We start from the raw sequence: 24,456 nt of genomic DNA on the forward strand, positions 1-24,456 counted from the left end.
ATGAGAATTCTAGTTCCTGTATATTATCATCAACATTCAGACTTTATTAATCTTTTATCCCTTATGTTGTTTATTTTCTAGGGTCCCAGTTCAGAAATTTTGTACTAATCCAAGTTCAAAAAGATTTCACTCTTCATTTATCTTAGAAGTTTTATAGTTTTGTTACACAACCAGGTGGTTTTGCCCACCATATATTATACCAATTACTGAAACAATGAGTTCTGCAAAGGAGTTCATTTGCAAGGTAACCAAGCATGGAGGTGGGAGACCCAAGTCTCAAATCTGCCTCCCCAGGGATATGGCTTGGGGATATTTATGGAATAAAAAAAGTAGAGTGATTTAAAGTGTGTGGAAAAGTTATTGGATGTGAAATAATTCATTTCCAGGGTTTTTCTGGGATGCATTTTCAGAAAATGGCCATGTTAATATGATCCAAAGGTGGAGTTTTGGGTCTCCTGAAGATGACAAAAGATCATTCACTGTACTTTTGTATAGGTGCAAGTAAAGAACCGGTGGTTTCAACAAAAGTGGGTTTCAAGTCCCTGGAATATCACCTAGGCAACTGTTATCATCTTAACACCTACATCAGAGGTGTTGGCCACAGCTACTGGGAGACAAATAATATATTGTTCACTTTGCTATCTCTTAACTAGTGAAAATTTTTACAGTCAACTAAAAGCAAGTAACTAATAGCAAACTGAGCTATAGGTTTTTTAAGGTTCTCCCTCATTTTCAGTTTTACCTTTTATCCCTAAAACTAAAATCCATTTCAAGTTAAATTTTTGTATAATGTGAGGTGAGAGTTGAGATTCTCTCTCTCTCTCAATATGGTACCTAACTGTTCCAGCACCATTTGTGAAAGAGTATCTTTTCTCTTTAGTTGCAGAGATTACCTTTCCCTTAGTCGATCACCATGTCCTTTTGCTCTCATCTCCGCATCCACTTTTATAAAATGCCTTCTCTTTCTAGTCTGTCTTTCCTCACTGGAAACCATGTCTCTCACTATGCTTAGGATTAGGTTAAAAATAAACCAACACCATTTTTTAAGAATACAAAACCTGTGTAGTGGATTCTTTGGTGTGCTGTTCAGAACCCTCATCAGGATGGAGATGCGCATTTTGGCAGCTGGACTTATAGGTTGGTGATGTCTCACAGCTGTGTCCCTCTTCAGGCATCACCTTCATCTGCAGTATTTCTTGCCCATGATTACACCTCCTCCTTGGAGACAGCTCACATACAGTGGCTTCTTTGTTATTTATAAGGTGTGGTCACTTGACCTCAAGGTAGGGAAAATCAGGACAAGAACTCTCCATTAATTAATGCAACTTCTCCTGCAATGATAATGGAAGCCTGACCTTCCCCCTTACCTCCCTTCTTTCCTTCCCTCCCTTACAGGTGCTATCCCCAAATAATTCCTCATACAGATTATTACATGCAAATCTCAGAGTTTTAAAGACTATTTCATAAGAAAGCTGACCTGCCATAATCTCAAAGTCAATTATGTCATTTCCCTGCTTAAAATCCCTTGCCAGTCAACTGAAGTATTAACTTCTTAGTCTGGGACAGAAAGGTTGACTCCAAATCAAGTCTCTCCTCAGCTTCCTCTGTCACCACTGACCGTCCTTCAGATAACCTTACATATATCTATATATATCTATATTTCTAGTTCACCATTCCCATTTCTTTGAAAAATATTTTAACTTTGCTAGAGATAAATTTCCCACTTCTGCTTAGCCTTATGTTCTTTTTTAAAGTCCATGAATCACAGTCTACTTTCCTGGGAAGCCTTCTCATTGTTTCCCCATAGGACCATGAAATTCTTTACATGAGATTTCACTATCTAACATTGAAACTAAAGTGTTTGCCTTTGTGACCCCCATGCTAAATTGATAGTGCCACTAGGTTTGGATCTTCAATGCATTATAAATTCTCAACACATTTTTGGAGAATGAATGAATAAATGAATGAATGAAAAAACAGCAAGATAAGGTAGACACTTTGAAAGTATTCGACACTTGAAAATTTATGATGTATTTGGTTTCTAGATACCATATATACCATATATCTAGAAGATGATATTCCCTCTTAATAGTCTGTATTTTTTAAAATCTTTTTTGAATTCTGGACTACCATGTTGATCAGCAAAAAATTCAGGTATACACTTGAAGATAAAAAGAAAATCAAACCTTAGGCATTTAAAACTGGTTCTGTTTATAAAACAGAGGAAATGGGGAGAGTTCAGGTTGGAAACACTAATAATTTTTAAGGCAAAAAAGAGAGGGCATGAGCCATGACCTCTGAAGGAAAGAGGAAGTGCTCAGTCATCATGGAGCCTGAGGAGCTGGGCTAGACAGAGGGAGCACTGTGTCCTTGGAAGTCTGGAAGTGGCCTTGAAGAAGCAGTCAAAGAAAATGGAAGATAAAGTGACTAGTTCAGAGAAAGCAAAATTAAAAACAAGGTATCCTCACCTGGGACAAAAACCTGGAGGTTCAGATTTTAAGGAAACATTGCAGAAAGGGCAAAAATATTTTTATTCTGGGGATTAACAACATGGAAAAAGCAAAGATAAAGAACAAGTCACTTCCTACTGCAGCCGTGGATAAGGCAGAGGTCATTGGTGACCACAGTCACACTCCACAGGAGCTTCTTCAATGGAAACCATCCCTTGTTGCTAGCAATCTGGCTGGTTGATTAAAAGAGCTGACCTGCATGAAGTTTCTCTTCATATGCTACTTATCCACTTTTCATTTCTTTCATTCACCAAGTCATTTGAGACTGCTTTGCAGGTGTGCTGCTATTGTAAGGGAATATACATGTGTAGAGCTTTGATTAGTTTTTAACAGTGACTGATGAAAAGTACATGTTAGAGCAACATAGGTACTTGAAAATATTTGTATATATATCACCTAACTCCTAGTGAGGGTTCCAACAAGTATAAAGCAAATTTTACAATTTTAATGTTTTGGCCTTCCTCACTTCATCTTAAATGTAGTTTTGTATCACTCCTATTAAATGTAACCTCTGTATTCATTTCTTCTGTAATTTCCTTTTGGATTTTGCAAAACAGAAGTTTAAGATCACAAGTTGGAAGAAAGATCACATAATACAAACACAAATACAAGGGACTCTGAAAGATTTTAGTGCCTGTGCTTGAACTTGAATGACCTTAAACCTGCTTCAGTTTTAACAATAGAATTTTACTTGGGCAATATTTTCCCATTCTGGTGTAACTTACATGACTTCAATGATTAACAGCTGCAACTGAAGCTAGTATTCTTATCTAGATCTGTAGTGTTGAATACCTTTCACTGTTGAAGATGTGAATGAGGTATGCATGTGCATCAACTGTTAAATTCATTTTTGTGCAACTTTTATAAATACAGTAGTTTTGCACAACCTTTCCAAAGAAAGAGAGAGTGAGAGAGAGAGAGAGAGAAGAGGAAGAAGAGAAACTTGATTAAATTGATTTAGCTGATGAGAGACTAGACATTTTCTTCCTGTTCCCAAGAGGAATATTTTTCAACTTTTTCACACTCTAAAATGTCAAATTAAACTGCAAAATTAATTCCCATCACTTAAGAAGGAGTTTTAAAGATATTAAGGATTACTGAAATTTTTAATTTTATTCATCAGATCATAATCTTTTAAGTAATTAAACAATTATTTTCACTTTTTTATACTTATATTCTTATGGAATGTTGCAATTTAACATCAAGAGTGTCAATACCAGCTTCCAGAGACTTGAGTGACTACTTTAAAATAAGAACTGTGCTTATTAATATAACTTATTTCATGGATTATGATTCTAGGGTTCCCTTGAGAAATTACATTCTTTCTATCATTTCTTCTTCAGAGATAAGTCCTTACTAGGATAGGATCTTATTTTGCAGGAAACCATGAATTACCAGTGGAGAATGATTTGGATTTCAGTCTGGTAGGACATGAAGTACCTTTTACATTCTTTAGTATGTTTTTCAGTGATTTATCTTATGCATGAAAGTAATTTTTAGCATTTTTACCATTTTAACTTTGTGGAAATTCTCAATAATGTAACAATACAAACACAAGGTAAAGTGATAAAAACAATGTATGTTTGAAAATTCAAGGATTTAGTGATTATTCTGAATTTCATATCTTCATATATCTTAGTGAATCATTCATTGAAAAGATTGGAATTGTTTCTTTCCCTTCAAATAAATGTTTAAAAATTATAAATTCTAAATTGTGAAAATATAAATAGAAAATAGAATTATAAACCAATTCAAAATTAAGGAACATTTCTTTTTCCAATTTTGCTTTGCTTTTTAACATTTCATTTGTACCCTTCTGCTACTTTCTTTCAGTATATGAGTTTCATAAAATCTGGGTTCATTCTGACAAAATCATGAATGCATGAAATTTAACTTTCTCCACTTGAGTCCCCAGTGCCTCCTCTTCTCCCTGCCCTACTCCCCTTCCTTCACATGTCTTCCTTTTTTATTTATTAACTGGTGTTTTAGAGATGAATATAAAGGTGGAATTTACTGAGGTATATGTTAATACTGAAAAGAACCTTAGACTTTCTAACAATAATCATCTGAATAACCTTGAATAAATTTTCTTAGACCTCAATTTCCTCATCTACCACATCAAACAGAAGGAGGTTATTAATTACTGAGACTTCATTGAGTCAATTTTCATCCTGAACCTCTAGTTTGTTTTATTAGTGTCTGTTCTGTTTCAATATCTGTTTTCTCCATCTGCATTTTTCTTAAAATCCTTATTATTTTCTGACATTTTCTAAGAAAAAAAAATCAATGATAAAACTGCAAGAAAAAGGAATACAAATTAAGAAATGGTCAGTGCTGCTTGCTGATCTGCCATCATACAGAGAATGCTGCTATCAGAGGGAGGATGATGGGTGAACAGAGACAGCCACCCACAGGGGCCTGGACCATAGAGACATCTTTCCTTTCCCACTCATGTCAGGATAATGACAGTGATCAACCTGTGATGAGTAATACAGACCTGGGGTTGTAAGTGGGGCTTTAGATGTCATAATCTTGTTATTTTGGATGCAGGACAAGACACTGTGGAGGCAGTCTACATGCACAGATCCTCAGTGAACCCTCAGAGCATGCCAAGATGATTGGGAGGAGGAAAATTCCTGATCACATCATGTAGAATAATGAAGGAACAATGGTGAACATGTTGTAAGCATGAAGGTGGATGTCACATGCTCCATTACACACACACACACACACACACTTTACATGTTCCCCTACATAATACAGTTCACATGTTCCCCTACACACACACAACCCACTAAATTTCAAATGCTGCCCCACTAGCACACACAGACAGCATACTAAAAGTTATCATTTGTCCATTACACAAGGACACAGCTGTACACTACCCTTGCCCTAATAACTATGTTAATGACAAGAGTCCTAACCTTAAAGAAGGATAAAAAAAGTCTCCATTAAAGAAAGAGCAGGTGCTCATCCTTGTTACTTATATGAAATGAGTCAGTCTATTTTTGTTGTCTTCACAACTGCTTGTGGTGCCAATCAATGCTGCAAACCCAATGACCAAGTGCAAACTTCACCAACTGTTTTAAAAGATAGGCAAAATAGTGCACTCAATCATTCCCTTGTGTTAGTGATTTGAGAAAAAACTGTACCACAAATTCAGGTTAACTAATGCAAATACCCACAAACTATTTTGAGATATAATCCTACAATTTACAGAAACATAAAACTAACAAAGGCAAATATTCTGATTAGTAATGCCAAAATCAAAAATTGACTGAATTCCCACCTGAGAACACCACTGCCTATTGCCTCCAGGTCTCACTGTCTGCCTGCTGTCAGGCTGCTTTCAGGAGACTGGAAACCTGCTCAGGAATACCAGTGCAGCAGAGACCAACTGCAGGTGGTGCAGGAAGCCCAAGGAAAAATCTCCTCACATGTCAAGGACCTTCCACTAAAAGACCTTCCCCCTCTTGTTAAGTGGCAGTCCCAGAATGTTTTTTTTTTTTTCCTGCTTTATGGCAAATACTATACAAAGAGGAAGACTCACAAATGACAGTGGAGAGAAGAGATGGATTAGGAAACTCAATTCTTCCACAGTCCATCAGGAGTGTGGAAAGGACACCTAGGCTCTGAATCAAGTCCTTCAGAGGGACACCAAATGGACATCAAGCCCCAAGATGGGGATATAAGGCCCATGAGCACCTCTGTGGTCAAGAGAGACACATTTCCACAGCATCCATAAATGACTTTGAATATTAACTAGATTCTTAAGCATTAAAAAAATCATGAAACTGTGAGCTTCAAGATGGCAGAAGCCATGTACATCAACCTGAAATCCTGTGAGTCTGTAACAATATTTGGAATTAGTAAGAACCATGATGTCCTGATGAATGAAAAAACTGAACGAAGTATTACACCTTGATTTTTGCCTTTTGAAGCTAGATTGATAGACTATAAACATGTGCTAATATCAAGAACATTAACCTTGAATGCATTACCTGCTTAATATTCAAAGCAAAACAGAAAGTCAGTTGATAAGTTTGAGAAAGTTTGCAACATCTCTTCAATTCCTCATTCCAACATAGAACATGTAAGAATATTTTAACAACTGAGATGCAATTGACAGGATAGCTCCTCTGAACAGATCATATGTAAACTCTTATGTATTTCATAAGCTTCCCATGGAGACCAATTTGCAAAAGAATTAAGTTCCAAAATTTAAAAATAAGCAATGCTCTGCATTCTTTCTTCATAAAGTCAGGGTGTTTGAGCGGGGAATGGGACATGGAAGAGAAAGGTCAAAGGCTTGTTCCAAAGTCTCCACAACCTTACTACCCAGAACTGGTAATTTTAGGAGAAAAACCACATTAGCAAAGGGGAGACTGGGTTCTGGCTGAAGAATACAGTGTATGATTTTGGGGTTAAGGTTATGCCAGGGTAACTGGGAAACAAAACATTGGCAGCTATGATCATTGAGAAGAACACACACTCTAAGGGGTCCCAGGTGAGTTCCCCCAGGTCACTTAGGTAACAGTTTACAGACACATACCCAAACTCTGAACAATAGGCTCATCCTTTAGATCCTCAGAAAGTTAATCTCTCACTAATACTGTCACTCTAGGCAACTGTAATGCTTTATATGTTGTTATTTAAATGCAAGGTTAACAACAAATATTTTGAATATGAAATAACAAAAATAGACAAAGCCAGTCAGATGGCACACACACCTGTTATCCCAGCAGCTTGGGAGACTAAGTAGGAGGACAGCAAGTTCACAGCCAGTCTCAGCAATTTAGCAAGGTCCTGTACAAAGAGTGAGCCTAGTCTCAAAATTAAAAAGGGATGGGAATGTGGTTCAGTGGTTAAGTGCCCCTGGGTTCAATTCCCAGTACAAAACAAACAAACAAACAAAAAATAGACCAAAGGGAAAATGCGATCTATCATAACAAAGAGAAAATGGATGCCAATTACTTTTTCAATATAGATTTTTTTCTGTTCTCTCTGCTCTGATTGGCAGGACTTGGGTCATTAGGAGACTTGAAAAGGTATGAATTTTAGGAGACTAGGATCAGCTTCCATCAGAGGCTGAGAGGTGGGTCTTTGCTTCAGAAAGCAGTAGAACACCCAGTGGGCCCTGGTTGAGACCCTCCCCCTAGAAGCCAGAAAGACCTGGGGCCTCAGGGTGAGGACAGAAAGCTGTTATTTCCAAAGTATCAGACAGTCTACAACTCCTATTTAAAAAAAAACTACTCAAAACTTTCAGTTTTTGGTACTTTGGTGCTAATTATCAAAGTTAGATACTCCAGGCAGAGATGCCCAACAAGTTGTGTGACATGGGTTTCTAGTTAGGGGACTAAGAAAAGCTCTGCTGGGCCCACAGGGCATCACTGATGCTCTGATAAAATCAAATACCCACTATGTGGTGACAGGCTTTCCTCCCTATAGGTTTGCAGTCCACATCAGGATGGTGGACAGGTATATTTTAAATAAAACCCAAACAAGCAGAGTATCTAATCAAGTTGCATAAAAAGACATTTTACCCCTGAAGAATACTCCAAAAGGCCATGTATTAAAGTTTTTAAAGTAGATGACTACCAAACAAGAACAAGACTACTAAACCAGCACTCTCAATGGACGCATGGATATATTAAGTTCTAAACATGTACTATGCATGAAAACATAGAAAATACTCTTCAGAAATTCACCCTATGGGAGCAGTATAAAACATCATCGAAGAGATGTTTTATACTGAAAAACTAGTAACAAGTTAATGGATAAGATCAAGAAGAAAAGCTATCTTAAAACCTTCACTTGCATTGTAAACTTATTTCTTGCCCTCAAACAAAAATATCGTTCAACAGAAGAAGTTGGCATGAGGAAGAACTTCCAGAAAGAAAAGATCACACACAAGCCTCTAAAAACTGCCTCAGTTCTCCTAGTGTGATTAAACGTCTTTTAGAAAATAAAATAAACTGAGCATTGAATATATTAGTAACATTTATTTTCAAAGATATGGAGTTTATCACTGCAGATCCATTTTCCCTCTCTCTGCTTATCTTAGCCATAATTTGTCTTTTTGTTTAATTCAGTATTATTTTAGAGAAGAAATAAAAGAGATTTATTGTTAAGCCATCCTTGAAATTAACAGCATGTATTAGACCACTGAAGAAATCATCTATCCTACACCATTGAGGCCAATGGAGAGTAATAGGGAAGGAGGGCAGGTGTGCTACCTGCATTTTCTGGTACTTCACCTTTCAGGATGTGACAAAGTTCTAAGTGAAGGAGCACCTGCCACCTCACTTCACCCCAGCAGGCTGGATGCCATCAGGCCCCTTTGTCCCTGTTTTTGTAAGTCACAGTCACACTTGCTCCTTTAGCACAGACTATGGCTTGTGTCATCACAAAAGGCATAACTGACAAATAAAATTCATTATATTTACAGGGTATGTGGTGTCATGCTGCATAAACACATTATTAAAATATCACTCCAACTAGTCTATAACTTCACGTATCTTTTATAGAGCAAACTTTTTAAATCTACTCTCTTAGCAAGGTTCAAATATTCTACACATTATTATTAACTACAGCCACTTTGCTGTGCACTCAATCTACATAATTAATTCATCCTAATTGGAACTCTGTGACCTTTGGCCAACATCACCCCATCTACACTCATCAGTGTTGCTAAATACTATGTGGCACCTATGCCTCCCTGACTCTGTTGAGAGCAGGGTGGTATCTGTGCTGCTAACTGTCTCAAGGACAAACAGGACTGCTGGGCCCCTGTGCTTACCAAGGTTGTTAAGAGATATTTGTCCGAGGAATGTGCAGTTGCCTGGAGACCTTATCTGTCAAGGACGAGAGCAGGGCCTAGCCCCGACTCAGCTCCTGAATAGTTCACCTGTTCCCTCCCCCCTTCTTCCTCTAGGACCGTCCAGTTCTGGCCGGACCCAATGAAAATCAAATAGATTGACCGGACCCAACCAGGGGAGGTTTAGCTGTTCGAATGTTAGCCAATTAGAAGAACACTGTAAAACTGCTTGCTTTTCCTTATAAAAACCCTGCTGACGAGGGCTCGGGGCCTCTCTTAGCGTCACTGGTTAAGGACGCAGAGGACCGGGTTCGAACTTGCTAATAAATGACTCTTTGCTGCTTGCATTGATCGTGGTCTCTGGTGGTCCTTGTGGGGTCTCGAGCCTTTGGGCACAACAACTCCATTCCAAATGACACCTCAAGAAGTTAGGTCTAGCCACCTCTTCCCACAGTCCCAGTACTTTCAAGTACCATGAAACTCAGGTTGACCACTTCTCCAGATGGTGAGGCAGCAGCCCAGAATCACATGTTCTGAGTGACCCCTACAACTAGAACTGGTGGGATTCTGAAGACATACCACCCTCTCTTGGAAACATCTGTTCAGGTGTTGCTTTCTGGGCTCTCTATATTGCTTTGAGACAAGAGGTATTTTCTAAATCAATAAATCACTACTTATCATATACCATTCTCAAGGACAAACATGGTTTCTGAAGCACAGCCCCAGCCACTCTGGCAGAAGCAGAAACCTGGAAGTCACCACCAGACAGCATAGGGCAGGCATGCACATCAAAGACATAAAGGGGAAACATAAGGACCTTGGTTCAGAGGATATAGTTTTCCACTCCAGAATCAGTGACTGGTGTAATAGGCAGCAATTTAATACAAACTCAGTGGAAAATGCCAACTGTTCTGTACCAACAGGCAATATTTCTGAGAAAACACAAAGCAGGAAGTGATCAACATAGCAACCTGTCCTGCCCCCTTTTCTAGTGGCAGTGTTTAGTTCCCACTAAAGTCCAGATGTGGGTGACCCCTGGTGCTAACACTGCATGGAGCCTTTCTTCCCACTCCTCATGCACCCAAGCCTTGTGTGCCACTTCTCTCCCTCCAGAAGCCTTCAGTCAGCATGGCAAGACTGGAACTGAGTGGGCAACCTTGGGGTAGTCCTGCTGTTTCTTCCTCCCAAGAGTGTGCTGCCCACCAGGAGTGTGACAGATCACTCCAACAGTGAGAAGTTTGCTGGGACAGCCTCATTATTTTTCCCAAGTTCCTCAGAACCCAGGAGAGAAAAGGGGCACTGCTGACCTGACCTTCTCAGAGAGCCACAAACAACAAATCCCCTAAGAGGATTCAGATTAAACTGAACCCTCAGGTCATGCAGCGGAGAACAAACCAATCTTCTAGAATACTTAAAAGTGTAAAACCTGAAACTAGAACCAACACTCCAGTCCTTCACCAACTCTGAAGCTGTGTGCAAATTCCTTCCCAAGTTTCTTATTCCTTCCTCAGGGTCCTCACCTGCAAAGTGGGGATAATAACTGCAACTCATATTACTGCTGCAAAGACCTTAGACAGTGCCCATGCACAGTAAGCAAGGTTAATGTCAGCTATTACTAACATCACTTTTTCTTACTGCTATTAATATTATTGTTTTGCCCCCAAAGACACTCCAGATTCCATATCCTTAGTTCTTATCTACATTAGGACCCTAAGAATAATGAACTAACAATAATGAAGAAGTCACTGAAAAATGACTCTTGTACACTGTGCACAATGTCCCCTGGAAAGATATTTTGCCTCAGAAAACAAAAAATTCTATAAAAGCACACACTTTTGGTGCATATACAAAATTCACTTTAGTGTTTTCATTTTGTTTTCTCATGGCAGAATTACTTCAAACTGCTTTCTAAATTTCTGATAAGCATAAAGCTGCCTGGTAATAAACCAATCAGACAAACAGCACAGTCAGGTATTCTTGGCTGACAGACAGTCATGCACCATTTGCCCAGAATTCTAGTGGCCCAGGACCAGCACTTCTATCCTTCTCTCAATTGTCTAATCAGATTCCATTTTAATTGACCAATCATGCCTCCAGCTAAAATACCTCCAAGAGTAAATCTGGAATATTACAGGTCTTTCTCATTAGTTGAAAAGTTGACTTCAGACCTTACCACAGGACTGTGGTTGGAATGCACCACTCTGAAGTTCAGGCATTGCCACCCTGAAGGATAAAAAGGTTAAGTACTCAGAGGTGCAGAGGCCATGAGGCTCCTCCCTTATAATTGGTAGTAAGGCTTCACCCAAAGCTCAGGCTCCTCTGACCTTCTGCTTTCTACCACATGAGGATAGAGTGAAGGTCCTCACCAGCCAATGCCTTGACCTTGGGCTTTCCAGCTCCCAGAACTGAGAAATACATTTCTGTTTTAGGAAATTACCTAGACTTGCTGTCTTGGTTTGGCTATGAGGTGTCCTCCCTAAGTTCATTAGTGAGACACACAAGACTGGTGAGTGATAAAATGGAGAGATTCTGAGAGTTTTAACCTCATTAGTGGATTAATCCATTGAATTATTAATCCATTGAATGGATTAATAATTTGAAAGAACCCAGTGTACTGGGTAATAACTCTAGGCAGGTGAGGCATGGCTTGAGGAAGTGGGTCACTTGGGGCATGCCCTTGGTTATCAGAGCTTGTCTCGACATCCCTCTCTTGTTCTTCTTTTTGGCTGCCATGAATGGATCAGTGCTCCTCCACCACAGACTTCCTCTCCACCATCAGGTTCTGCCTCACCTCCCACCAAGAGCTATGCAGTCAGTTGGCCATGGATTAAATCTCTAAAACTGTCAGCTAAATAAACTTCCCCCCTTTAAATTGTTCTTTTCAGGTATTTTGGTCACAGAGACACAGAGCTGACTATCACAGGTGTTCTGCTATGCATTACTCAGTAACAAACACCTTCTCACCTACCACTATGCTGTACAGAGTGCTTAGAACAATGTCATGAAGAAACACCATTTAGGTGCTGGAAAATGTTGCCACTCCTGAACCATTAATAAGAAAATGCCCCTACATCTCAAAGCAGAGCTTATCTCTGTCTATACTGCAGTGTACCCAACATACACTGATATCCTCCAAGAAGAACAAAGCTATTTCTTTTCAGTGTGCTACCAAAACTGTACCAAAATATCAGAAGAAAGGGACAATGACAAGAAAAATAAGATTCTGGACAGTTCAAGGGGAGATGTTTGGAGAGAGGTTTGAAGCGCCATGTCATTTACAGTCTCTTCAAATGAAGCAACTGCCCATTCTGTATGCTCCAACACATCCACCTGCCTGGAGCTTCCATGTGGACACATTCTGAAAGACAGAACATACCACACAAATGCAACAGTCCCAGGATAAAGCAAGCACACAATCCCCTTTGCCTGCTAGCTCCACCTCTCCATAGTCACCTGCCAACAGTTATTCATAAACCCCTCACATCATCTACTGTGGAGGGAGATGTTCCTTAATTTCCAATCTTTCAAAAATCGCTAACCATTTGTTGACTAGGATGTCTTAAAAAAAATGTAACCCACTCTCTCCCCAACACCAGGGGGCAGGCTGCAAGAGTCAATGCCAATCTTGTGACATGGAAAAGAATATCCCACCACATGGGAAACAACAATCGAGGCACTTGATAAAGAGGTATGACCTTCCCCTTTCTTATTACATTACAGAGATGTTTTATGCTTGTTTCAATAAGGAAATATGGGGTTGGGATATAGTTCTGTGGTTAAAACACTTGCTTCACCTGCGTGAGAATCCAGAGTCAACCCCTGCCAAAAAAATTTTAAAAAGGAAGAAAAGAAAGGAGGAAGGAGAAAGGAAAACAAAGAGAAAGGAAACCAGCTACTAACTCACTCTATTGTTGAATGATTCTAATAAACCAAATGTTAAAAGAATGTTCTTTCTTTAACTAGGCAATATGCAAAGACTGTCTCTACTGTTATCCACTGAACTGTAGAGACACTGAATTTTCTATGTTTGCCAGGCCCCTCTCTTTTGAAAGAGAACATTCCCTATTATCTCAATACCTATAAAAGATACAGTGTTAGATATACCACAGTTGGGACCAAAACCAAGTTCATCAAATCTAATAAAGACTGCTTTCTTCAGAAAGAAAATTTAGCCCCTTACACATTTCACAAACCACAGCATCCACCTGACTCTCAAGCAGCTTGAAGTTTTAAATAAGCACAAGTGACAGTTAAGTGTTTTGGTGTTCCATCAAATCAGTGTTTCCTATGCAAGTCTTAATCATCAACATTTTAATAAATTAACATTTTTGAGGAAAAACAGTGGATTTCAAAGAGTATAAGACAGTAAGTTATTTCAGTTAGCTCCTGATGCAAGCAGAGAGGTCTTCAAAATTTATTAATGAAGGAGGTAAATAGACTTCGGACTTACTGGATTTAGTCCTTCAACACAAAATGAGAATTTTAATAAATCCTGAGGTGGCTCCCCACAACTTCCTGATATTAATATTCACTTGACATTTTTATGTGCATTTCCTCAACTGCATTATCGACCACTCAGAGGAATTCCTGTGAGGATCTGAGATGATGCATATAAAATGTGTATTGTGGCATGGAACACAGAGGTGCTCAGCAATTGACATGTAATCAATAACACATACCATGCAGCACAGAAACACAATTAATAGTGCTTGGGTGTGATCAAGGTAGGCATGTCCTGGACCTTGCTCCTGGCACAAAGCCTGCCACATACATGGTTGGCTCTCAAAACAGAGTTATGTAGCTCCCCTCTGGAGCTCCTAGGACCAAGGGCCCTTAGCATCTTCACACTGTTTGACCCAACAGTTCAAGTTTCAAAAAGAGAGTAGTCAGCAATATGCAGAAATATTTAAAGACAAAATATTCGATTTACCAGAAAAAAGATGCTAAATACTCAAACATTAGGAGGGGTGTCAATCGATTATCAGATATCTTTGCAATGAAATGTTCAATCATGGTCATAATTTGATTAAAAAGGAATGTAGTAGCATATCATTTTATTGAAAAAAAATTAGACCCCACACAGTATGTAGTTGACCCTACTTGGTATTAACATAATACAAATATGCTGTAAGTTGCAGTGCACACACACAGAAGTGTATCTGAATGGTGGACTGTAAATTATTTAAATTTCCCCCTCTCCACATCACAGTATCCTCTTTTGAATGTTTCTAAAATATTTATTAGATATAGAATATAAAACTTAATTTTTTAAAGAAAAAATACTGTCTCTACCTCATGAAAAAAAAGTACTACCTAATCTGCCAGTGATACTAAAAATAAAATTACAGCATAATTTTTAGAGTAAAACATCTCCCCCAATTTTGTTTCCACCCTCTCTCTCAGCCTGATCTCATGTGCTGTCACCTTCACCTACTGAGGATAGCCTGTACTGCCAGTTCTTCATGCCTGGCACAGAAGACATGTCAGGAATGCACCGCCAGGCAGGAAACAAGCTCAGGGACCCTGACAACACACTCAAAGGCTGCTCAGTTCTTGGTCTCTAGGCCTTTGGTTTCCAGACCCTAATTATGAGCTGTCACATGATGCCATATCAGCTTCCAGCATGAGACTCCCTGAGTGGAAATCACAGAGGGCACTGGACACTAAAGAGAATTAGAATGCAAACTCTTCAACACTGACAGAATATTAGGTGTCGAGTGTCAGAAAAGACTGTCAGACCTATTGATTTGGGCAAAAAATATTAAGAACTACAGTATTAGCTAACAGGAATTACAACTGAGACATTCAAAAAGCTTCGAATTATCATTAGATAACAATACCTTTGTTTTGGAATTCTGTGAAGCAACTAGTTTCACTGATTCCGCTGGCCAGTGGGGGATCCCAGGAAGTTGCAGGCCTCTATAGCCATGCCCTCACGCAGCTCCTGATGTCTTCAAGTGTGGCAGCAGACCTCAGCAGCTCGCCATCCGTTTCTTTTTTCCCCTAACTGGAAGAACTAACTTCGCTGAACACCAGGAAGCAGAACGCCAGCGCCACACCAAGACATCACACGCCAAACCATAACACGTTTACTCCGTAAGAGAGCTAGGCTAAGGATTTATATAGCCCTTGGATCACTGCTATTGGTCCAAACTTATGCTAATTAGGGTTCCAAAGAAGAACCAATGATATTGGTCCATATCTATGCTAATTAGTGCGTGGGAAGTACTAACACTTTTGGTCCAAATTTATGCTAATTAGTGCGTGGAAACGTACTAATGCTATTGGTCAGGTTTTTTCGAATATTTATAGTAGATTCATTCATACCAGTTAATCAATGCATGAATGAATGGGCTGTGTTGTAGCTTAGCGGTAAAGCCCTTGGCTGGAATTCATCAAGCCTTGGGTTCGATTTCCTATTCCAAAAAAAAAAAAAAAAAAAAGAGAGACAAAAAAGAGAACTCCACCAAAAAAAATAAGAAAAGGAGTACATGTGAATAAGAAAATTTTATCAACACATAAAGTCTTATTCAAGACACACTGTGCGTCTACTCTTTTGCCCTTCAGTTCGACTTACTTCCTGTGCAGCCACCACCATAGGGAAGATCATGCACCTGCAGGCTGGGGAGTGTGGCAACAAGATAGGTGTCAAATTCTGGAAGGTGATCAGAGACAAGGATGGCATCAATCCTACCAGCATGTACCACAGTGACAGTGATCTGCAGTTGGAGTGCATTCAGCTGTACTGCAAAGCCACCGATGGCAATTATATACCCCGCCCTGTGCTCGTGGACCTGGAACCCGCCACCATGAACTCGGTCTGCTCGTGCCTCTTTGGGCAGATCTTCAGGACACCTAACTTCGTCTTTGGTTGGAGTGGTGTTGAGAACAGCTGGGTCAAGGGGCACTACCCTAAAAGGCATGGAGCTTGTGGACTCTGTGCTGGATGTTGTGAGGAAGGAGGTAGAGAGTAGGACTGGCTGCGAGATTTCCAAATGACCCACTTCCTGGATGGGGGGACTGGGTCTGGGACAGGTACCCTCATCAGCAAGATCTGTGAATAGTACCCACACAGGATCACAAACGTGTTAAGTGTTGTGCACCCCCAGTGTTGAATTCAGTGGTTGAACCTTTCAATGCCACTCTCTCAGTCCACTACCATTCTTGTTATCCTCTTGCCTCAGCATCTGGGTAGCAGGGGTTACAGGTGTACCCACTTTCTACTAGACACTTAAAAGGAGAAGGAATATGCAAAAATCACATAATATCATACTAAAGATGACATATGACAGGGTTTGCCTATATGAGGAATGCATTGTGTCTCAACACTGGACTTTTGTATTTAACATGTCCTACATTTCCTTAAGTCATAGCACAAGGTTTGTACATTTAGCTTAGTAATTCATGGATGCTCATGATTTCCCCATCTTTTACAACATAATTTGGTTAACTCTGAACTACATCCCTGTCATTTTAGTGATTGACAGTTAGGACATCTATTGCAAAGACTAAACCCTGGAGTGTAGAAACCATACTTGCATGTAGTATGCTGAGCCCTGCCTGCTGTGAATAATCCACTCTCATTCCTGACAGCTACAGGAGAATGGTTTGATTCATCATTAGATGCTTGAACTCTGATGTCACTCCCTATGGTGCATGGTAGCACCCCTTTTCATGAACTAATTCTTAACATTTCTTTGCTGATATTTCTTATAATTACATGTGTTTATTTATATGGTTTAGTGATGAACTCATTTTACCTGTTTCTTCAAAATCAAATTAGAGGGATAAATCCCCTCCTTCTCCCAAATTTGCACTGTGTCCAGTATACAGATGAAGTAGGGTGCAGAGAAGATGAGAGAACAGTCTCTGGCACTGTGGGGGCCTGGGGTCAAGGACTTGCTCCACCAAGGCAATCTTCCTGAAGTGACTCGAGTTCATAGATCTTAGTCTTTGTTCTCCTTGTTCAGTGGTGATAATAATGTATCTATTTTCTGGCATGATGTGGGGGCTCAGTGACAGGATTCTGATGAAGACTTCAGCACCACCTGTCTAGCAGAGCAAGCACTACCTGGCTTCTGTTTGCTGACTTTACAGCATATCATGAAAGAATAAACAACTTTGTTCATTGAATCCTGAGAAGTGACAAATATCAAGTAAGCAGGAAATTATTCCAGCATATCCCTTGCTTTGAATGGAGGCATGATTTAATGTAAATAAAAAGTGATGCTTTTTCTATGGCTTTCTCCCATGTAAATCTTGGCAGATGACTAACTTCAGAACTGAAAGGTCACCTGCATCTGGTATAGCACTAAGGAGTTCTGACACTTCTTTGGGGATAGCACAGGTCACTAGAGTGTGCAGCCAGATGTCCCTGAATGGACGGTGTGGATCAAGTTGTAGTGTCTATTTTCATGTTCAGTTGATATAATATTGTACAAATTAATCTATGAATAAATAAGTCATGGTTTGGAAATTAATATTATAATAGTGTTTAACCAAAAAACATGCTTTTGTTGAATGTTTCTTGGGAAGTTAACAGATGTCACTTCTCAGGATTCAATGAACAAAGTTGTTAATCCCTCTATGATATACGGAAAGTAAGCAAACAGAAACCTCAGAGAGTGCTTGCTCTGCTATACAGGTGGTGCTGATTTTTCTCCTAAGTATTTTTTTTTCTTCAGCATCATTTGTTGGACATTGGCACATATGTGGGGGCAGGAGAGGGAGAAATGAGGGACACAACATAGTGGAGAAGAGTCATGCAGAGGGAAAGAGACAGTAGGTAAGGGCTAGGCACCATTTTTGTCTAAAGGACAGGTAATCCTCCCTAAGTTCCCTCTTCTGTAACTCTTTTTTTTTTTTCTTTTTGTTCTCTTGCTGGTAGCAGTCTTCCCAGTCCTGAATGTTGTGAATCTTTGTGTTCCATCCTGAGTCCTTTATTCTTCTCCAGCAAACTCCCTGCAGGTGTTCTTATCACACCATGATTTAATTACCACACAGGTGCTCAAAGTGATCACCCAGTGGTGATCCTTAACCTAGACACCTACTTTGAGGGGGGCAGTGTGCATCCTAGCCCTCAGGTGACATGTTCCTCAGTGCAGCATAAAGTAACATCACCTGAAGCTTCTTTGGCAACTGTGCTCCTGACAACTTATTTGGTTGCACAGCTAGGAACCTGGAGTCATCCTGGAAACCTCCTTTTGTCTTAACCCTGTGTCTGTCCCATCATTAGTGCCTCCAAGTGCAGCTCCAGCTTGTCCTCCACCACCACCCCCATGCACACCATCATTGACTGTTACCCAGACTACCCACAGTCTCCCAACTTGTCCTGCCACCCTCTCTCTACACTTTGCACATGGAATCCCACCTTTACACACATGAACACATGTGCATCCACACATGAGTTGCCTAAAGTCATTCAGTGGCTTCTCATTATTCTTGAATCCCATATCCTCAGAGGATCTGCAGGACCCTCTGTCTGTGTGCCTTACCCTCCCTTGCCTTGTTCCATGTGTTTCAGTCCCTATGACCTCTTCCTTCCAGTGAGTTCACTTTTTGCTGCCTGTCTGTTCTCTTTCCTTTCCCTAGAATGTTTGCTGTTTAATACTCAAATAGCCTCTTCCCTGCTTATACTCAAATGTCAATTCCTTGGCAGGGATTTTCCCACCACTTCCTGCCCATTCTTAGAGCATTTTAAGAAATTTTTTATAGCTCTCACTACAATTCATAATCTTCTTGTCAAGGTGATTTGATATTTGCCTTTCCTGTGAGACTCTCACCTTCATGGAGGCAGAAACCATGATTAATTTTATGACTTTAATATTTTTAATGCAGCTTTACATTCCCAGCAGAAGTGGCGAGGAAAGTAGGGATTCCCCCATGCCATGCAGGGCCCCATCATCCACAGAGGTGCCTTTGTTACACTGATGAACCCACATTGAGTCATCATTAGCACCTGGTGTCCAAGGCAGGCATCCACAGTAGGGACTCAAAAGCACAGTTGTGCTGTGAGTCCTAACAGGATGTCCCCCCACATATTTCCCCAGCTGACTGCTTGCTCACAAATTACAAATATTTCCCAACTTTTGATTTCTTTTATCCTTTTCCATCTCAGGCTTCTTTGAGTTTCCTTCTCTTCTGCTTTCAGGTGCCCCAGAACAAACCAGGTGTCTAGGAGTCAGCTAGATTCTCTTTTCCCTCACTCATGGCTTCTAATCCCCCTTTTTCTAAATATATATTTTTAGTTGTAGGTGGATGCAATATCTTTATTTTATTTTTATGTGATGCTGAGGATTGAACCCAGGCCTCATGCATGCTATGCCAAGGGCTCTACCACTGAGTCCCAGCCCCAGCCCCTTCTAATCCACTTTTAATCCCCACTTCTTTTCTGTTTACAGTCCCCTTTTATTTTTTGTTTAAATTTTTTTTAAAAAAATTATAGACTACATTTTGATTCATTGTACACAAATGGGGTACAACTTTCCATTTCTATGGTTGTACACAATGTAGATTCACACCATTCATGTAATCATACATATACATAGGGTATATGTATATGTCTCATTCCACCATCTTTCATACCTCCTCCCCCTCCCCCCTCTCATTTTCCTCTATATAAAGTTACTCCATTCTTTGCTTATCCCCAACCCCCCCAACCCCATTATGTATCATGATCCACTTATTGGGGAGAACATTTGGCCTTTGGTTTTTTGGGATTGGTTTATTTCACTTAGCATGATATTCTCCAATTCCATCCATTTATCTGCAAAATGCCATTATATTATTATTTTTTATGGCTGAAAAATATTCCATTGTGCATATATACCAAAGTTTCTTTATCCATACAGTTCCCTTTTAAATGAAACAACCTTTATTTAGAAAACATATTTGGATATCTATTGCTCTATCAATCTCTCCATGGATCCAGCCATGCATATGTATGTCCAGATGGATAACAGACCTCCACATACTTGGATTTCTTGATAGGTAGATAGGTACACAGGTAGACAGGTGGAATGTGGTACATGTATTCAGTGTCAGAGGTCGTTCATTGAGCATTGCTTATAATAGCTGAAGACTGAAGATTACCTAGAAGATAGTGAAAAGAAAATAGGTTAAAAACATTTTGACATTTCCAACTTATGGGTTACTTCAGGAAGGTTAATAAACAGGTTTATGTGAAACAATAGTGAACTGAAAGCTGTATTATAAAGTCAAAAGAGAAAATTATAGAGATACCTCTGTATACACCCATTTGTGTGGAAGGCAGAAACACCATTAATGGCACATGTGCACACACACACATGCACACTTTTCTTTAGTGTGCACAGACACCCAGCGGATGTACAAGAACTGGCAGCAGTTGGTGCCCCTGGGGAAGGGAAAGGCACTAGACAGAAGGTGCTGGGGAGAGACTTTCCTGTTATTCCTTTGTGCACCAATTCAATTTTCAGTGTCTTACCCCTTATTGAAAAGTAAAAACTTGAAAATAAAAAAAAATTTTCATTTAACTTTAAAACAACCAACTTCTACTGTGCTTTGAGGGTTGATCACTATCCCCTTCACAGCTTCCTTCATTAGGCTTGGATGTCTCAAGAGGGCACATGCAGCTCATCTCTGCTTTGGTTTTGGAGAATTTTGTTGGTGCTGGGATATCATGTGGGTGTATCTGATGAACACACTGAGGAAAAGGTGAATAAAATGAAGCTCCCCAAGAAGTGAGTTGACTGTCAGGTTGTATCTACTCTCCAAGGTTCAGTCTTTGTGGCTTGTGCAGATTCAGGGAGACCCAGGTGCTTGCTTGTACTTGGGCAGCCAGTGAAGATTCAAAAATTCAAATGAGCTGAATCACATGGGCTATTAGGCTATTTCATGTCTGTGGTGGGACAGTAAGCTCTTAGGTTGCCAAGTGGAGAATCACAACTCAGTCTGTGTTTGGGAGTGTTTTATAAAAACAATCTTATTCCAAGTGCTTGTGTGTGCGAACATATATTCATATTTATGACTTTATGTGACTTCATGTTTCCTGTCAAAATTCTTTATAATTTTATTTACTTTTATGAAGAAAACATGCTTGAGGAATAATTACGAAGTCAAGTTTTGTTATCCGCACTTGAAGATAAGAAAGCTGAGTATACATAAGCTGTCAGAGTGGTTCTGCCAGTAGGATGTACGTGTGGCAATCTCGAGCCTTGTAAACCTCAGTGTTCTCACTACTAACAGTCCTTGAAGTTAACTGCTTCATAGGGAATTGTTAGGTACTAAATGAGCAGATATATGATGAAAGGTACTTCTTTTATAATGCTGATTGCCATTGGCCATGGGGAAACCCATGTTCTGGCTCTCAGAGTCTATATTATAATGCCCATTTACAAGAAGCCTCTTGGCTGCCTCCATCTGCCTGAAGAGTTTTTTTTTTTTTTTGTCCTTACTGAACACATAATAGATAATTGCTAACTTATTTCAGTTGAATAGTTGTGTTCACTGTAGACAATTTGAAAACAGAAGACAAAAAATAAATTATAAATAACTTCTAACATCTACTACCCTGCTCTCCTCCATCAATAATTACCTTGTCGAAACACTTCCATTCTTGAACAGCAAAGGGATGAAGAGGTGAGGTCTAAGCTTACCTGAAATTATTGCAGTCAAGGACCATTTCAACTGTGTTCTTGCCTATGTCATGCATGTCACACTTTATGGTGGCTAGCACAATGGTGCCTTGATAAGGGTTCTGAAAGTAAGCCATGTGGTGAGCATGGCTGTAGTTACTCACAGCAGACCACCTAGTTGAGAGCCAGGTAGGTTCCAAAACAGAAAGGGATTCATACAACCCCCTCAAAGATGAGTCTGAGACTCAAATCACACATTTGGCAAGCAATAGAGCCCATCTGGTGGGTCAGCACAAAAACTTCAACCAAGATGCTGCACTGCAATCTCTCAAGGAGCAACTAAATTTCAAACAGAATAGTACCATACCTGAAGTTCAGATCCTTCACCCCCAAGAGCTGACAAATGTCTACTGTCAACAGTTAAATGAGGGGGAAGAAAAAAGGAGGTGTTAGCTGCAATGTTTCCTCAGAATATATAATAAAAAAAAATGATTGGCCCAGCACAGAGGGTGTTCAGAGTATCTACTTCTTTAACATGATCATTATGTATACTGTCAGCACATCTCCTACCCTCCAGGGGAAAAGCAAGGGAAGGTAAGCAAGGCAAGGGGCATTTTTATGAACCAATCAAGCTTTGAACAAGCTCTCCTCCAGGGTCCTTTACTCAAGGATCCTTGGATGTGGCTCACTAGTTCTACAAACTGAATCACAGAAGGTCCAAGAGTTGATTGTAGAGCAAAAAAAAAAAAAAAAAAAAAAAAAAAAAAACTGAAATTCTCCAGACTCACAACTAGGAAAACAGAAGCCAAGAGATTATTTATCTTACTAAAATCCCAATCATCCAGAGAAGAAGAACAAGTATTGACTTGCTGATGGACTGAAAGCAACCTGATCAGGGGAGGGTTTTCAATCTCATTACTATTGACATTGGGCTGGAATACATTTTTGTGTGTGGGGCTGTGTTATATACTGTAGATACTGAGCAGCATCCCTGGTCACTGGATTCCAATAACATCTCCCACTCCTAGTTTGACAACCAAACATATCTCTAGACAATGCCAAATGTGCTATCACAAAATGCAGGGGCAGGAGAACCACCCCAGGTTGAGAATCAGTGGCCAGCAGTCCATGGCCTCTCTTCCTCCAGCTGCTCTTACCACCAATCCTACAATGGCATCAGACAGCAGTGACAAGCCACCAGCTGGCCAGTGCAGTTTTCCATACTCACCTTCCCAAGGGCACACTCAAGCTGTTCTGTGGGGCTTTTCCTCCACTCATCAGTCTGAATGACTTTCTTTCCTCCTTTGCCATGAGTCTGAATTGAAATTTGGACCAAGGAATGGATACAAGAGGTCACTTATTGAGCCATTTGGCAGCAAATAATAAATCGTGTCTTACTCTTTCACATGTCCAGCTCCCAGTAGTGTCTGGCATGAATTAAGACATATGTCATTGACCTGACATATGTTTATTCAGGACCACAGTGCCATGTCTGGTGAGATGCACAAGCAGCCCTTCCTCCTCTTTCCAGTTTCCCTTTGGCAAGCTTCCCTAACCACCTACCTTTGGGGCCTATGCTGGGATACGGGCATGCCAGTCCAAGGAAACAAAGGTGCTCTACATCTTGCATTGTGGTATTAAAAATAATAGTTGAGCTGGGTGCATTGGGGACATGCCTATAATTCCAAAGATTCAGAAGACTGAGGCAAAAGGATCACAAATTAATAGCCAGTTTCAGAAACTTAGTGAGGCCCTTAGCAACACTGTGAGACCCTCTGTCAAAAAATAAAAAGGGCTGGGGATGTGGGTCAGTGGTAAAGTGCCCCTGAGTTCAATCACCAGGACCAAAAAGTAAAACAAAATAAATAATAATAATAGTTGAGCAAAACTAAAAAAAAAAAAAAGTAACAGAAATGCTTCCTTATTGCCTTTCAATCCAGACATTGCCAGGCCAGTGACCTCTAATACATTTGACCTTGACCTTAAAGTTTTGTTTGCAACAGTGATCACAAACATAAAGACTCAAAGTTTGTGAATGCCCCTTCTGTGGAACTGTTTTCTTTCTGAGAAAGAATGGGAGTTGAAAAATGAATGTACAACCCCAGGAAGAGTCATTCCAACTATCCTTAATGCCACCTTAGTGACTGGGAAGACTGGAACTATCATTGATCAAGACAACTTTGGATTAATTCACTCACTCTCTTGAAGCACAGGATAGATTTCTTTTGGATGTTTCTCTCAGATGTTCTATATCACTCATAATTCAACTGTGGTTAACCAATGGATTTAGGGTTCCGTTTGCTGTTCTGCATTTCAAATTTCAGTAGAATTAATAGCCAATAAGACTTGACTGAACTCTTGGGGAGAGCATTCCATCCTGACCACGGGTCAATTTCATAGACTGTCAAAGACCAAAGGATAGGTTAGGTGGTCTAGAAGCAGTGAAAGCTATCTGCAGTCTCCACCTCTATACTCTTCAAATCATCCTGATCCAGGGTCTGAAACCCTACAGGCC

The 24,456-nt window shown here is 39.9% G+C and overlaps 1 long non-coding RNA gene and 2 pseudogenes across 1 annotated transcript; 2 read left to right on the forward strand and 1 right to left on the reverse strand.

Moving 5' to 3' along the window:
- Positions 1–2,411: 2,411 nt before the first annotated feature.
- LOC124962229 (cAMP-regulated phosphoprotein 19-like) lies at positions 2,412–2,691 on the forward strand (annotated as a pseudogene).
- A 3,627-nt stretch (positions 2,692–6,318) lies between these two features.
- LOC124961237 (tubulin beta-4B chain-like) lies at positions 6,319–16,522 on the forward strand (annotated as a pseudogene).
- Positions 16,523–22,005: 5,483 nt separating this feature from the next.
- Positions 22,006–23,652, reverse strand: LOC124962233 (uncharacterized). The gene is made up of 3 exons (XR_007104442.1): positions 23,170–23,652; positions 22,309–22,351; positions 22,006–22,063 (listed from the first exon to the last, which is right to left on the reverse strand). It is a non-coding gene; the product is annotated as an uncharacterized LOC124962233 (long non-coding RNA).
- Positions 23,653–24,456: the final 804 nt, after the last annotated feature.

This window comes from Sciurus carolinensis, chromosome 12, assembly GCF_902686445.1.
Source record: "Sciurus carolinensis chromosome 12, mSciCar1.2, whole genome shotgun sequence".
In the NCBI taxonomy this organism is placed as follows: Eukaryota; Metazoa; Chordata; class Mammalia; order Rodentia; family Sciuridae; genus Sciurus; species Sciurus carolinensis.